The sequence below is a fragment of the Lissotriton helveticus genome, chromosome 3_2, assembly GCF_964261635.1.
Source record: "Lissotriton helveticus chromosome 3_2, aLisHel1.1, whole genome shotgun sequence".
NCBI classification, from domain to species: Eukaryota; Metazoa; Chordata; class Amphibia; order Caudata; family Salamandridae; genus Lissotriton; species Lissotriton helveticus.
The window spans coordinates 457,039,530-457,053,866 of record NC_136062.1 but is presented as its reverse complement, the minus strand read 5'-3'; positions in this window follow the sequence as shown (position 1 = coordinate 457,053,866).

Genomic DNA, 14,337 nt, shown 5'->3' with positions numbered 1-14,337 from the left:
GTCGGAAGTGCAGGAAGATGGACTGCGGCGGAGCAAAGCCCGGCCGCCCCACAGCCACGAAGGACAGACACCACGCCTCAGCGGAGCAAAAGGTGGGCTCGGCCGGCGTGGTAACCCTCCCGGAAACTGCCACCAGGTCCTCGGCAGTGGGCGTAGCTTTATGCGCCTCCTGGCGCTGCAAGATGATGGGGGAGGCGTCCTGGCGTGAAGGCTGCTGGGGGCTGTAGTTCACTTGTTTTCCCGACCGGCGGAGCCAAGCCCAGCCAGTCGGAAGTGCAGGAAGATGGACTGCGGCGGAGCAAAGCCCGGCCGCCCCACAGCCACAAAGGACAGACAGCACGCCTCAGCGGAGCAAAAGGTGGGCTCGGCCGGCGTGGTAACCCTCCCGGAAACTGCCACCAGGTCCTCGGCAGTGGGCGTAGCTTTATGCGCCTCCTGGCGCTGCAAGATGATGGGGGAGGCGTCCTGGCGTGAAGGCTGCTGGGGGCTGTAGTTCACTTGTTTTCCCGGCCGGCGGAGCCAAGCCCGGCCAGTCGTAAGTGCAGGAAGATGGACTGCGGCCGAGCAAAGCCCGGCCGCCCCACAGCCACGAAGGACAGACAGCACGCCTCAGCGGAGCAAAAGGTGGGCTCGGCCGGCGTGGTAACCCTCCCAGAAACTGTCACCCAGCAGGCTCAGGAAACATGGTTAAAGTCAAGTTTAGTATGCCTGAACTCAGAATAATAAAATACTTCTTTTAGTAAAGTTTATTTTAATATCCTGTGTTTGCAAATGCTACTTTTAGATAGTTAGCATTTGCTTGACCAACCATTTTAGCCCGCATCTGCTCTTATGTGTATCTGCTGTCTGGGTTCTGTGAGTGACAGGGGTAGGGATGACAGGTGGTGAATAGGGGGATTACACCAGGATGGGTGGAGGGAGTGCCCTTGACTCTGAATAGGGCTGTGCTCTGCCACCACAATGCTGGCTCCGCCCTCTGATGACTCTGCTCGACACCTGGCCCAGGAAGAGGGAAGACCGTCAACAGAGTGCTCCTGGCTGTACTTCTCATCACAATGCTGTCTCCACCTCCTGCGGAGTGTCTGATGTCCCTGCCCTGCACACTGAAAGGAGAAATCAGAGCCTGCAAAACAAAGTGCTCAGAGACTGACTGGATTAGTCAAAGGCCCCCCTGGCCTGCGAGAACAAAAGAAATGTCCTATAAAAGTACCCCCAATTCTAACATACTCCATGACCACTATTTAGGAAGCAGACCAGCAAGGGGAGTAGAATCTACCTCAGATTAGCTGAGGTAGCTGAGAAGCCCTCACTGTAGGGACCAAACAGTACAACATGTAGGTCGCTGTCCTCAAAAGATCCTCTTGCTCTTCCAAACAAATTTGGATGAGCTCATGAGACCAGCTGGCTGGTCCACCTTGATAATTGCAATGTTATTTACACTGGGCTTTCAAAATACTGCGGGCCATATTTACAAGGAAATAACACAGTGTAGTGCTGCAAGCCATTTGGCTGAGCCACGCTCCGTTACTTTTGAAGCAAAGGGATGCATCATATTTACAACAATATGACATATCCCTGAGTTCTCCCCTGCGCTGGTGCACTATTGGATGACAAGCACCTTTGCACCATGGTGCACAAAATTAATCAATTCCGGCCCGTTGTGCCTCCTTACGCCTCACCTGGGGAGGCGTAGGATTCTGACGCATTACCAGGTTTATGAAAGCTATAAATCTGGTAATGGGGCAGAACCCATGGGTGTTGCATGGGAACACCCACTGCAACATCCATGGAACTCCCCTCTCACGTAAGGTGCTGTGTGAAAAGGGGACGTATTTACAAGGACAGGAAGAGCCATACAGGGTGGTTTTACATGCCCTGGTTAATATGGAGCACAACGCTGGGTGGCCGCTGCGACGCACAGGCGGCACAAGAGGCTTGTAAATATACCACTTCATCCACAGGCTACAGAGCTATAAAAATATATATACTTTAACAAAACATGACGAAACGACAAAATAAAATAATACTCGAGTTGAAATGATGTGTTGTTACATATGTCATGTTTATGTCATACTTGATTGAAAATGAACTAGTGGGCGTTTTCCTTCAAATTTATTTGTATAGTTTATTTGACTTAGCTATAGACCTCTATCTACAGAGCTAATTTCCCTATGTATAGCAAGTCTATTACATATATAGGGGTCCCCTGCTTCAAAACTATACAGAGCTATCAGTACCGGGCAATCGGGATGTGTGCAATGATCTGCTTTATTCACAAAGCTTGCTGGTGAAAGATGCAGTTTTCCCTGATTCCCCTCCCCCACTGAACACAAACCAGAAACTTTGCTTAACAAATATACGCTCCATTAACTGTTGTTCCATTTAAATGGCTGTAGAATAAAGGCAGATCCTTGGGCTTTCAGAGCCCTATCATGGGAATCCATTCAGAGCTGAATCAAACTGCATGGACTTCAAAAACCATTAGAAACAGAGCTCTCCTAACGTGGCTGTGGCTGAACTGCACACAGGACATGGATCTCAGTTCAAGAACACATGACAGAGCTCCTCCCCTCCGAGCAGACTCTCGAGCTGCCTGAAACATTATTTGTGCACTCAACATTCTGAAGGAGCCCTAGTGCCTTTACACATTGCCCAAATAAGGGCATAGGAACGCTTGCCACCTGAATTTGCAACAAACATGTCAATGGGAGCTAGGTCCATTGACTCGATGTCTTTCACTCTACTGAGAAGCTACCGGTAGAATGACATATGTGTCAAAAGTAGTTCTATTTAAAGTTGACTTAGAAGGCATTTTATCAGGCTCTTCTTCGAAAATGATCTTGCTGGAACAAAGTTTGTGGATGTTACTTTCTGGCTCAGCTGGGTGATATAGAGCTAATCCATTTGCATACGGTTTTTATTAACTCTAGTTTTGAGAGTTTATTTACTCAATACAAAACTGTTTTAAAACATGGCACCCACTCTGCAAACTTTGAGACTGTGATGTAAGCCACTGCATCAGGACAGGTCAGAGATTTCTTACATACAGGCAGGGATCTATAAATATTGCTGGGCAATGGGGTCTGGTCTCTGCTCATTTGACCATTTGCGAGGTTGAAATTGAACCCTTAGTTTCTGCAGGAATGTATCGCATTTTGCAGGTGAAGGAATCCTAATACAGCTTCATGTCCTTCATCCTCAAAAAATCATCATAAACTAATTTGATGTAAACAAAGTGGCCCTTCTGTTTGGAAATGCGTTATTGAAATAAATATAGGCATCAATGGATTATACCAACCATATATGAACTATTATTCATATGCATAATATTAGAAACAAAACATAGAAACAAACTATTGCAAAAACGTAGTAAGTCAGAAATAAAAGAGGTGAATGAGAGAAGTAGCATTTTGTAAAAGTTTTTTTTTAATAAGGGAAAAGAGAGTAAAAAAAGGAAGTCGAGAAAAAGAGAGAGACAAGAGACAAAAAGAACCTTACAATAAATGAAATATCAATCTCAATTGACTAATTGAAGCCTATAAAGAAAATCCTGGAAGAGAGATTTAAATACTTCATGGTGGTTTAAAATGTATATTTGGATCGCAAGGAGTGATTGATTGCCTCCATAGCAAAGATAACATGGTAACTAAAGCAAGTCTCTCCTAATAAGAAGCTGTGCGGAATGTATATTTACTCTGTCTAATCTATGAGTATGACAGAACATATTCCACCATCTGATAAAGGTTATATTTGCAGCACCCTTCAAGTTAGAGTTAATAATTTGTAAAATGATGGCAAGTTGTAAGTCAACACCAGGGGTAAGTGGGTAACACTGCTTCCCCGGCACTGTTCTCAGAGTTTTGCCCACTGCGAGCTCCGCTCGGAGCACGGAGTTCGGCAAAACCTCTGCTGACCACTGCGATGCAGAGTTTACCCCAACTCGCATTTACAGGCCACAATGCCACTATTTGCTCAGTTTACTGGCTGCAAGGTGAGTCCCGCCCCATTCTACTCCTGTGAGGCCTGTCACTTGGAGACCCAGAGGACTCGCCCTTCTCTCCATGCAGTCATTCTGCTCAATGAAGTCCCAACCCTCTCAAGATGCTGTTGATCTTCTCCCGGTCGCAGCTCCGCGGTTTGCAGTAAAGGTAGGAATGCTAGCTATATGCTTGACTTCCTGTGATTTGTTTGGCTGCATGCAAACTATATTCACCTTTAATAGCAGTATCGAGTACACATGCCCTATATCATGGCTTCCTGGGGGAAACGTACTGCCACAAAAATGCGACTGACGCTCTGTACATGCTGTGATTCATGGCTTCCGGGTCGGTGTCTGTGCACATTCAATTGATAAAACCTTACAGGCTTTCAAGGGTGTGCCCATGTGAGGGATTAGGAAATTACTTGGGACAACGGTATTATAACTTGTAATTCACCCTTTCATACTATGCCTACCAATTTGTGTTGCAGGCTCATTGCAGGTGCGCAGTACAACAAAAGCTCAGCGTGCAAGGAACTCATGGCGTTAACAAAAAAAGTGGTAGGTGCAGCAGAGAGAAAACTAATATATTTGAGATTTGAAACCGTGCTATTTCAACGCTTGAAACATACAATTCCAATGAACACGGTTGTAGGCTTTTTTAGAGCCAGGTTTCTCCAAGCAAGGTGTGTCGCTTTACATCTTTCCTGCTAATCATATCAATTTAATTTATATGAGAACAGACTCCACTTATTAACAGCTGTATTTTAGTTAAACTCCAGAGGTGGTCACAGGCTCTGTAGCTGTTGGCCGGATGCCGGGTCTCTCTTCTATTTTTAGAGCCATCGAAATGCATACCCGCAGTAATCTGGATGCAAATCTGGGGTTTCTGGGCAAATACCCCCAGCGATTTATATGCAAAATGGGGTCTGATGGGCAAATACCCTCTGTTATCTGGATTCATATTTGGAGTCTGTGGGGCAAATACCCCCAGCAATATATATGCAAAATGGGGGTTGTGCTGCAAATACCCCCAGTAATCTGGATGCAAATTTGGGGTCTGTGGGGCAGATACCCCCAGTAATATATATGCAAAATGGGGGTTGTGCGGCAAATACCCCCAGTAATCTGGATGCAAATTTGGGGTCTGTGGGGCAGATACCCCCAGTAATATATATGCAAAATGGGGGTTGTGAGGCAAATACCCCCAGTAATCTAGATGCAAATCTGGGGTTTGTGGGGAAATAACCCCAGGGATCTGAATGCAAAGATGGGGTCTGTGGGCAAATACTGTGAGGCAATCTTGGCATTGGGTGGCAAATACCCCCAAGAATGTCAGTGCAAATATGTGTTTTGGGCCCAAAACACCCAGCAAAGTGTACGTAAACAATGTAACTGGTGCAAGGAGAGGTTATAGCTGACCTCTGTTTGAGGCACAGACGAGACCTGTAAATAGAAGGGGATCTCCATACACTTGTCACCCCTCCCAAAAAATCCCTCTACCTCAAGAACTGGCTATTGACCCTGTGGTGAATAGTGAGATCGTCCCATTGGTGGGAAGTGGGTCTCTGGGGGGTGTAGAAGGCGTAGAAGGGGGAGACTTGGTATATCACTCTATAAGGGTTCTCATATGGAATGTGGCTGGGATCTCTAAGCTACTGGTGGACCCAGAATGGTGTTCCTTTGTAGATCCTTTTGATTCAATTTTTTTCCAGGAAACATGGAGCCTGCAATGTCCACAAAGAAGTGGTTCTTCCACCTGTGCTATAAATGCCACAAGAAAAGAGCTGAACAGACCCTCGGGAGGGCTAGCAGTTTGGGTGAAAATTGGCCTTGGGGCTACAGTTAAACTCATACATGTGGATTCCCAAGATATTCTAGCATTAGAGCTCACTTTTTATTGTGGATCAAAAATTAGGATGTTTAATGTTTATGTGCTGTGGGCCCAGGAGGAAACCAACACACTGCGCATTTCTAGACTCTGCTTTGTCTCACTATGCAGATATTATCCCTGTACTAGTGCACTAGTGGCAGGTGATTTTAATTGTACATTTGAACCGCTTGCTCCGATTCCCCCTGACCTGACCGATGAATGAGACAGAGAGTGGCAAATTGCACAGTTAAATCTTCCAGTAGTAAGGTGGACCAAGAGAGGAGCCCAGATAATGGCCCTCAAAATGCTAAAGATACACAATTGATGGATGGAATGAAGAACAAATCAAAACATTCACCCCCAGTCAAGAGATCTGGGTTAAATCCATAATTCTTTTGCTCAACAAGCCACCCCAGTTTAGACCTGGCCATATGCAAATCAGTCTTGACCCTGTTCCTCATGGGAACAGTCCCGCCCAAACTGCCAAGCCAGGTTCTCTCGAGACTGGAAACAAGCATCCTATTACCGGTTTCAGGGTTTCACCCCTCTTCAGTCAGGATAGCTTGATTCCAGTGGTACAGTGAGCCCAGCACCCACGTCTGGGCATACCTGGTGCACTTAGGGCGAGAAAGTAAAAGACACACAATTGATGGATGGAATGAAGAACAAATCAAAACATTCACCCCCAGTCAAGAGATCTGATTTAAATCCATCAATCTTTTGCTCACCATGACACCCCAGTTTAGACCTGGCCATATGCAAATCAATCTTGACCCTGTGCCTCACGGGAACAGTCCAGCCCAAACTGCCAAGCCAGGTCCTCCCTGTACGGGAAACAAGCATCATAGGACCGGTTTCGAGGTTTCACCCCTCTTCAGCCAGGATAGCTTGATCCAGTAGCACAGTGAGTCCAGGACCCACGTCTGGGCATACCTGGCGCACTTAGGGCGAGAAAGCAAAAGACACACAATTGATGGATGGAATGAAGAACAAATCAAAACATTCACCCCCAGTCATGAGATCTGGGTTAAATCCATAATTATTTTGCTCACCATGCCATCCCAGTTTAGACCAGGCCATATGCAAATCAGTCTTGACCCTGTTGATCATGGGAACAGTCCAGCCCAAACTGCCAAGCCAGGTTCTCCCGGGACTGGAAACAAGCATCCTAGGACCGGTTTCAGGGTTTCACCCCTCTTCAGTCAGGATAGCTTGATTCCAGTGGTACAGTGAGCCCAGCACCCACGTCTGGGCATACCTGGTGCACTTAGGGCGATAAAGTAAAAGACACACAATTGATGGATGGAATGAAGAACAAATCAAAACATTCACCCCCAGTCAAGAGATCTGATTTAAATCCATCAATCTTTTGCTCACCATGACACCCCAGTTTAGACCTGGCCATATGCAAATCAATCTTGACCCTGTGCCTCACGGGAACAGTCCAGCCCAAACTGCCAAGCCAGGTCCTCCCTGTACGGGTAACAAGCATCATAGGACCGGTTTCGAGGTTTCACCCCTCTTCAGCCAGGATAGCTTGATCCAGTAGCACAGTGAGTCCAGGACCCACGTCTGGGCATACCTGGCGCACTTAGGGCGAGAAAGCAAAAGACACACAATTGATGGATGGAATAAAGAACAAATCAAAACATTCACCCCCAGTCAAGAGATCTGATTTAAATCCATCAATCTTTTGCTCACCATGACACCCCAGTTTAGACCTGGCCATATGCAAATCAGTCTTGACCCTGTGCCTCATGGGAACAGTCTAGCTCGAACTGCCAAGTCAGATCCTCCCTGGAACGGAAACAAGCATCCTAGGACCGGTTTCGGGGTTTAACCCCTCTTCAGCCAGGATCGCTTGATTTAAGTGGCACAGTGAGCCCAGGACCCAAGTATGGCATACCTGGCACACTTAGGGAAAGAAAGCAAAAGACACACAAATAATGGATGGATGAAAGAACAAATCAAACATTCACCCCCCCCGTCAAGAGATCTGGGATCAAAATGCAGCATGAGAGCAACGAACGGAAGGACAACTTCTGACCCAAATGGGGAACCTACCCTTAAATAGGCCAGGTCATGGAAGTAGGATAGACTATTGCCTGGCCTCTCTAAATTATTGGCGCACAGTCATAGATTTGGCAGTTGTTAAAAGGGTCAATAGCGACCACAATGCCTTAGCCCTTACCTTTACCAAGCAGGGTGCTGTCGGTCCTGCTAAAAGGGATTGCCAAGGCGTAGGCACTCTAACAATCACCAATAACCAGAGGGCAATCATATGAGACTGGGTGGAGGCACATCCAGCCGCACTACATGTAGTTAAGAGTAAGGTCTGTCTGTTGCTGGAGGAATCAGCTAGTACTACTACTCAGAATGTCATAGAGATACTGGGCTCCAGTCACAAACTTTTATACAAAAAAATAAGAAATAAGGGAATTGTTAGGCCATGCGGGTAATCTTCAAAGGAAGGAAAGTAATAGTATATACCCGAGGCCAGTTCAGCAGGGTGCCTGGTATAATAAGTATTGCAGGATCCTAAAGGAGGTGCCCATAAGGGCAGTTAAGCAAAAATCAAGCATTGAGTCAGTGGCCCACAGAGCAAAGTATAAGCGGCAAATTGAATTGGCGATGAAGGAGTTGGAGGCCTCCCTGTATTCTGTCCTACGGAGCGCATTATCAGTTAAAGATTACAGTAGCATATTGGCTAAGGGGAATGTCAGAGCACTAGAATTCACAGTACAGCCAAAGGAGTGGGTAGCACATTTCGACTCTATGAGTCAAGTGATGCCATAGCTGAGGATGTACCCCAGGGACGAGGTGAAGGGCTCAGCAATGAGGGTAAAGGCCTTTCCTTCTCTATAGAAGAAACGCAAGTAGCAATTCATTTGTACATCTCGGCCCATGCTTCTGGACCCGATAGAATCCCCAATGATCTCTACAAGAAGGATATAGTACTTTGGGGATCCTATATATATCTCTGACTAATTCATTCCTCCCTCGTGGAAAAATGCTGAGGTTGTCCCCATTTATAAAAAGGGGGGCAGAGCAGGGCCGGCCAGCTACAGGCCCATTAGTATTATCGACTCCCTGCAAAATATCTTTTGTAAGCAAATCTTAGCTCGGATACAAGACTGGATCGCAGAGTCCAGTATGGCTTTTATAGACTTACAGTCTGCTTTTGACCTAGTCCCACGTGCAAAGCTTTGGCTGGTCTTAACCCTTTCCGCGCTCATGACGAGCTCAGCTCGTCATGAGTTACGGCGCTCGTACGCTGATGACGAGCTCAGCTCGTCATGAGTTACGGCGCTCGTACGCTGATGACGAGCTGAGCTCGTCATGAGTTACGGCGCTCGTACGCTGATGACGAGCTGAGCTCGTCATGTAACGCGGCTTTTAGAAAAACGCAGCGCACAGCGGGAAAACCACTAGCGCGCATGCGGTTAAAGGAACAGCGCATATCAATTAATCTGTTTGATGTTTTAATCAGACTACATTCATCAAACACAGCACAGGTGAGGTGGGGGAGAAGAACAACGTTGCAGATCCCTTCCCAGTCCAGTGTGGAGTAAGGCAGGGTTTTGTTCTAACCCCCACGCTTTTTATTCATGTTATTAACAATGTTGTACATTTTTTAGATAGAGGTGGGTGCGATGCCCCAAAAATCGGCAGAAAAAGAGTTCCCGCTCTTCTTTTTGCAGATGATGCACTCTTAATTACAAAATCACCGCAGGGATTACAGCAGCTTTTAAATGATTTTATCAAGTTATGCAAAGAGCGAGGCCTGGCGCTAAATGAATCTAAAACCAAATATATGATTTTTAGAAAAGGAGTGTCCAGTTGGTAATAGCAAACTGGAGCGAGTTGACGCCTTTGATTACTTAAGCATTCGCCTGACAACATCAATTAACTGGGCCCCACATATTGAGAAAGTGAAGATTCAACTCATTCATCAGACTACCAATATTACTAAAATACACAGGAAACCATTGTCAAGACAGCTTGCACCCGCTGTGGAAAATTATAATATAAACGTATTAGGTGGGGCTCTTTATGGAGCCGAATTGTGGAGCACTGGAATTAAAAATTGTCTCTCCACACTCAAGAATCGTTTCCTTAGATCCTTGGTAGATTTACCTGCTAGAACCCGGCTGGTGCCCTTATATCTGGATCTTGCGCAAAAATGCAGCTAGCACATAAAGTAAGCTACAAACTCCTTATGCTTTAGCACAGGTAGTGGACTGTGGTTGCTATATTGGGAACCTCTTTTTGATCTACTAAAGTCTCCCTCGATGACTTGATTCCCTGGTGTAGAACATTAAAAGAGCTGCTGGGAAGGCTTCGGATGGAGGGGTTTTGTCTCACCCTGATAGCCTGGCAACCTTATCTAGACCGAAGCTGAAAGAGAGGTTTTGGGAAGTAATAACAGTGCAAGTTTTGGCAAACTCAGAGGGTCGCTTGACTACTAAATTTCTTCATTTCAAATGTGTCAACTGCTTTGAGGACAAATTGGATGAAATTGTCCCCCCTCTGGCCCGTAAACGTTTCTTCCAGTTTCGGTACAAGACCATACCAACATAAGTCTCTACCAAAAATTGGTGTAAGGGTGTTCACATTGACAACCCCTGTCCTGCCTGTAATGCAAGCCAGAATCCATTGTGCGTTTGTTATTCTTTTGCCCTAATTATAAATCGCTTAGGTGAAAATGGATAATGCCACTCTGTAAAAGAGTTGGCCCCGGCCACTATCTAGAAGTGCTAAGGATTTTGTGCACTGATACACGGAGAGTTGTGGTCTTTGGCTAGTCAAGATATTGGCACGCATTGTGGATGAAGCATACCAAATGCACTTTATGATGCACCATATCTTTTTAACGTATGTGATTTTAAACTTATATTTATGAAGATGGAATTCGATCTGTAAAAAAAATTGATATGCACTGTAGACTTAGCTCACTAAAAGCACCTTATGATGTATCTGTTTTTTAAATTATGTGATCTTATGTTAATTTTTTATAGAGATGATCTTATTTATGACTATGGATTTGACTCCTTTTATTTCAAATGTATGTGCTGTGCACTTTTATGATCCTCTGCGATCGAAATAAGGTGATGATGAAGATGGTAACTGGTGCACATACAAAGTGCCTTGATACCTAGAGGTGGAGTACATGCTGCAGTAATGCATAAATAAACAAACACAATAGTTATTTACAATTAAAGGCATTACCACACTGTTGCAGCCAAAGTAACTGGCAACTTTGAGGAATGGGCAGATTGGAGATCGAAGTGCTCTAGGAACCTTTAAAAAAAAAACAAGCCTCAGCATCTACTAAACGGTGCCTTAAAAAGATGTGAAATACTAGGGGGCTGATGCAGCAGCTCATGGAGTGAATGTGTGTGTGGAGTAGCTGCCTGTACCTGGGCTGACACACACAACGGGGGGCTGAAGACCATATAGACCTATGGGTGTTGAGTCCAATCAGAAAATATTCAGCATACCCATGGATTGCCCAGATGGCAATTGGGCATTGGTTGACGGGCTGGTGCACCAGAGTTACCAGTGGGCCATGATTTACAAGCCTTTGTAAACCACGTACACAGTCACCACCACACCACTGCAATGTGGTGCCAGGATTTTCTCGGATTCCCACCTGTGCTGTAAATTGAGGATGGGGGACAGCCTTTGGAGAATACTCACCTTGATGCACTCCCTCATATGCCTTGACAGAGGTAGAGTCTTCTTCCTCACACAGCCATCACTTTCAGGTCATTGCACGTGCAGGGAGACTGCGTTGTATGTAGGGGTCTTGCAGGGAGGCAAATCACATCTGGACAGTCTGACCTAGACACCACCCCCTTGTTCAGCTGCAGTGCGCTCCATTTAAAAAAATCACTTGACAGGTAAAAGCACACAGGCCAGAAGAAAAGAGATTATTACAGTTTGTGGGACAATTACTTTCAGAGGGCCTGAGCATCCTTGTGATCCCAATTAGAACATGGGTCCATAGCATGTCGTGTATGTACAATGAGGGAATGCCATCTTCAGGTAGGTAAGCTTACCACTCAATTTACTAGGGTAAACACACATTTTGCGGAGAAACAGGAATTGCCTTAACCACACACATGTATGTATCAGAAACTGAATGCATGACTCCACAACAACACACACTGAAACAATCCATGGCAACCATACTGCAATGTACTCACAATAGTATGTCATTGTGATGCCTCTCTGTGCAGTAAAGCACAGAGCAGATTGGCCTTGACAACAAACATGTTAACAGAGAAAGTCACTATGTACTGCTTTCTGTGTCTCAAAATACAACAACACAAAAGAGGTTGTGTCACAGTCATCATGGAAATATTTGTACCTAATCCAACTTGGGTTTGAAAAATGCATGGGCCAACATAAATGTAGGATACAGTCACTATGTGTGGACTTATACCACTGCACATAGTACACAATCTGTAAGCGTTTACGGTCATCTTTGGGGAAGATCATTCACAGCACGTCAGCATCTACCTCATCAGGCTGCCGTGTGTGTTTAAATTAATAAGCCCATTGTGAATGTGCAAATTCTGTCCTGGACAGCAGTCTGAGTGTGCATGAGTCTCATGGCTTCTGATTCACAAACAGTGTTGGTGTGTCTGGTGCACAGTTCATTGGGTAAGATAAGCTGCCAGCACGGCTGAGGATGCTGGGCGGGGTTGGCTCAATCTGTGGCTCACCTACACAAGTGACAGAGTCATATCCAAGCTAGGGGATATGGGTACATCTTGTGAGGATGAAGGACATGTGCAGAATGAAGTATGCTTTGTAAACATTTGGCAGTGAAACACTGTCAAAATAAAAAAGGAAACATCAAGGAGACCTTCAACAAACAAATATTACCATCAGGGCCAAGTACAGTATCTAATAGGCACAATAGGAACACTAAGGGACACACGCAAGGGCTACCTTTGCAAAATCAGATCAGAGGTATATAAATTTAGAGGATGCAAGCACTATGGAACTGGCAGTACTCTTCCAGTGTCACATATGTTTGCTTAAATTGCAACGTGTTTTCCTCAGCACAACCAGAGATATCATTACAATGATTCCATCACAATACCTGTCCCCATACCACAGACATTCAAAGTCAGAATGCCAGCAATACCCATGCTTGTGTAGTGTAGTGGCAAGTGAGGCAATGCGTTTTGGAGCAGTCAGACTCCATGTGGTACAAAAGGGGATGATGGACGGAGCGTTTGAACAAATCAAACACTCACCCCCAGTCAACTGATCTGGGTTTAATCCATCACCATTCTTTAGTTCACTCAGCCACCCCAGTTCAGACATGGCTATATGCAAATCAGTCTGACCCTGTGCCTTGTGGGAACAGTCCAGCCCGAACTGCCAAGACATGTCTTCCCTGGACCGGAAACAAGCATCCTGGGACCGGTTTCAGATTCATAATCCTCATCAGCCAGGCTGTCTTGAATCCAGTGGCCAAGTGAACAAGGGACTCACATCTGAGCATACCCTGCCACACTTAGGGCGAACAAAGCGATACAAAAGGGGAAGATGGACGGAGCGTTTGAACAAATCAACCACTCACCCCCAGTCAACTGATCTGGGTTTAATCCATCACCATTCTTTAGTTCACTCAGCCACCCCAGTTCAGACATGGCTATATGCAAATCAGTCTGACCCTGTGCCTTGTGGGAACAGTCCAGCCCGAACTGCCAAGCCATGTCTTCCCTGGACCGGAAACAAGCATCCTGGGACCGGTTTCGGATTCAGGGCAGGGTATGCTCAGACGTGAGTCCCTTGCTCACTTGGCCACTGGATTCAGGATAGCCTGGCTGATGAGGATTATGAATCCGAAACCGGTCCCAGGATGCTTGTTTCCGGTCCATGGAAGACATGGCTTGGCAGTTCGGGCTGGACTGTTCCCATGAGGCACAGGGTCAGACTGATTTGCATATAGCCATGTCTGAAATGGGGTGGCTGAGTGGGCTAAAGAATGGTGATGGATTAAACCCAGATCAGTTGACTGGGGGTGAGTGTTTGATTTGCTCAAACTCTCCGTCCATCATCCCCTTTTGTATCGCTTTGTTCGCCCTAAGTGTGGCAGGGTATGCTCAGACGTGAGTCCCTTGCTCACTTGGCCACTGGATTCAAGATAGCCTGGCTGATGAGGATTATGAATCCGAAACCGGTCCCAGGATGCTTGTTTCCGGTCCATGGAAAACATGGCTTGGCAGTTCGGGCTGGACTGTTCCCATGAGGCACAGGGTCAGACTGATTTGCATATAGCCATGTCTGAAATGGGGTGGCTGAGTGGGCTAAAGAATGGTGATGGATTAAACCCAGATCAGTTGACTGGGGGTGAGTGTTTGATTTGCTCAAACTCTCCGTCCATCATCCCCTTTTGTATCGTTTTAGACTCCATGTGGAACAACAACACACCTCCATGACTTGAACATTGATGGGGCTTGAC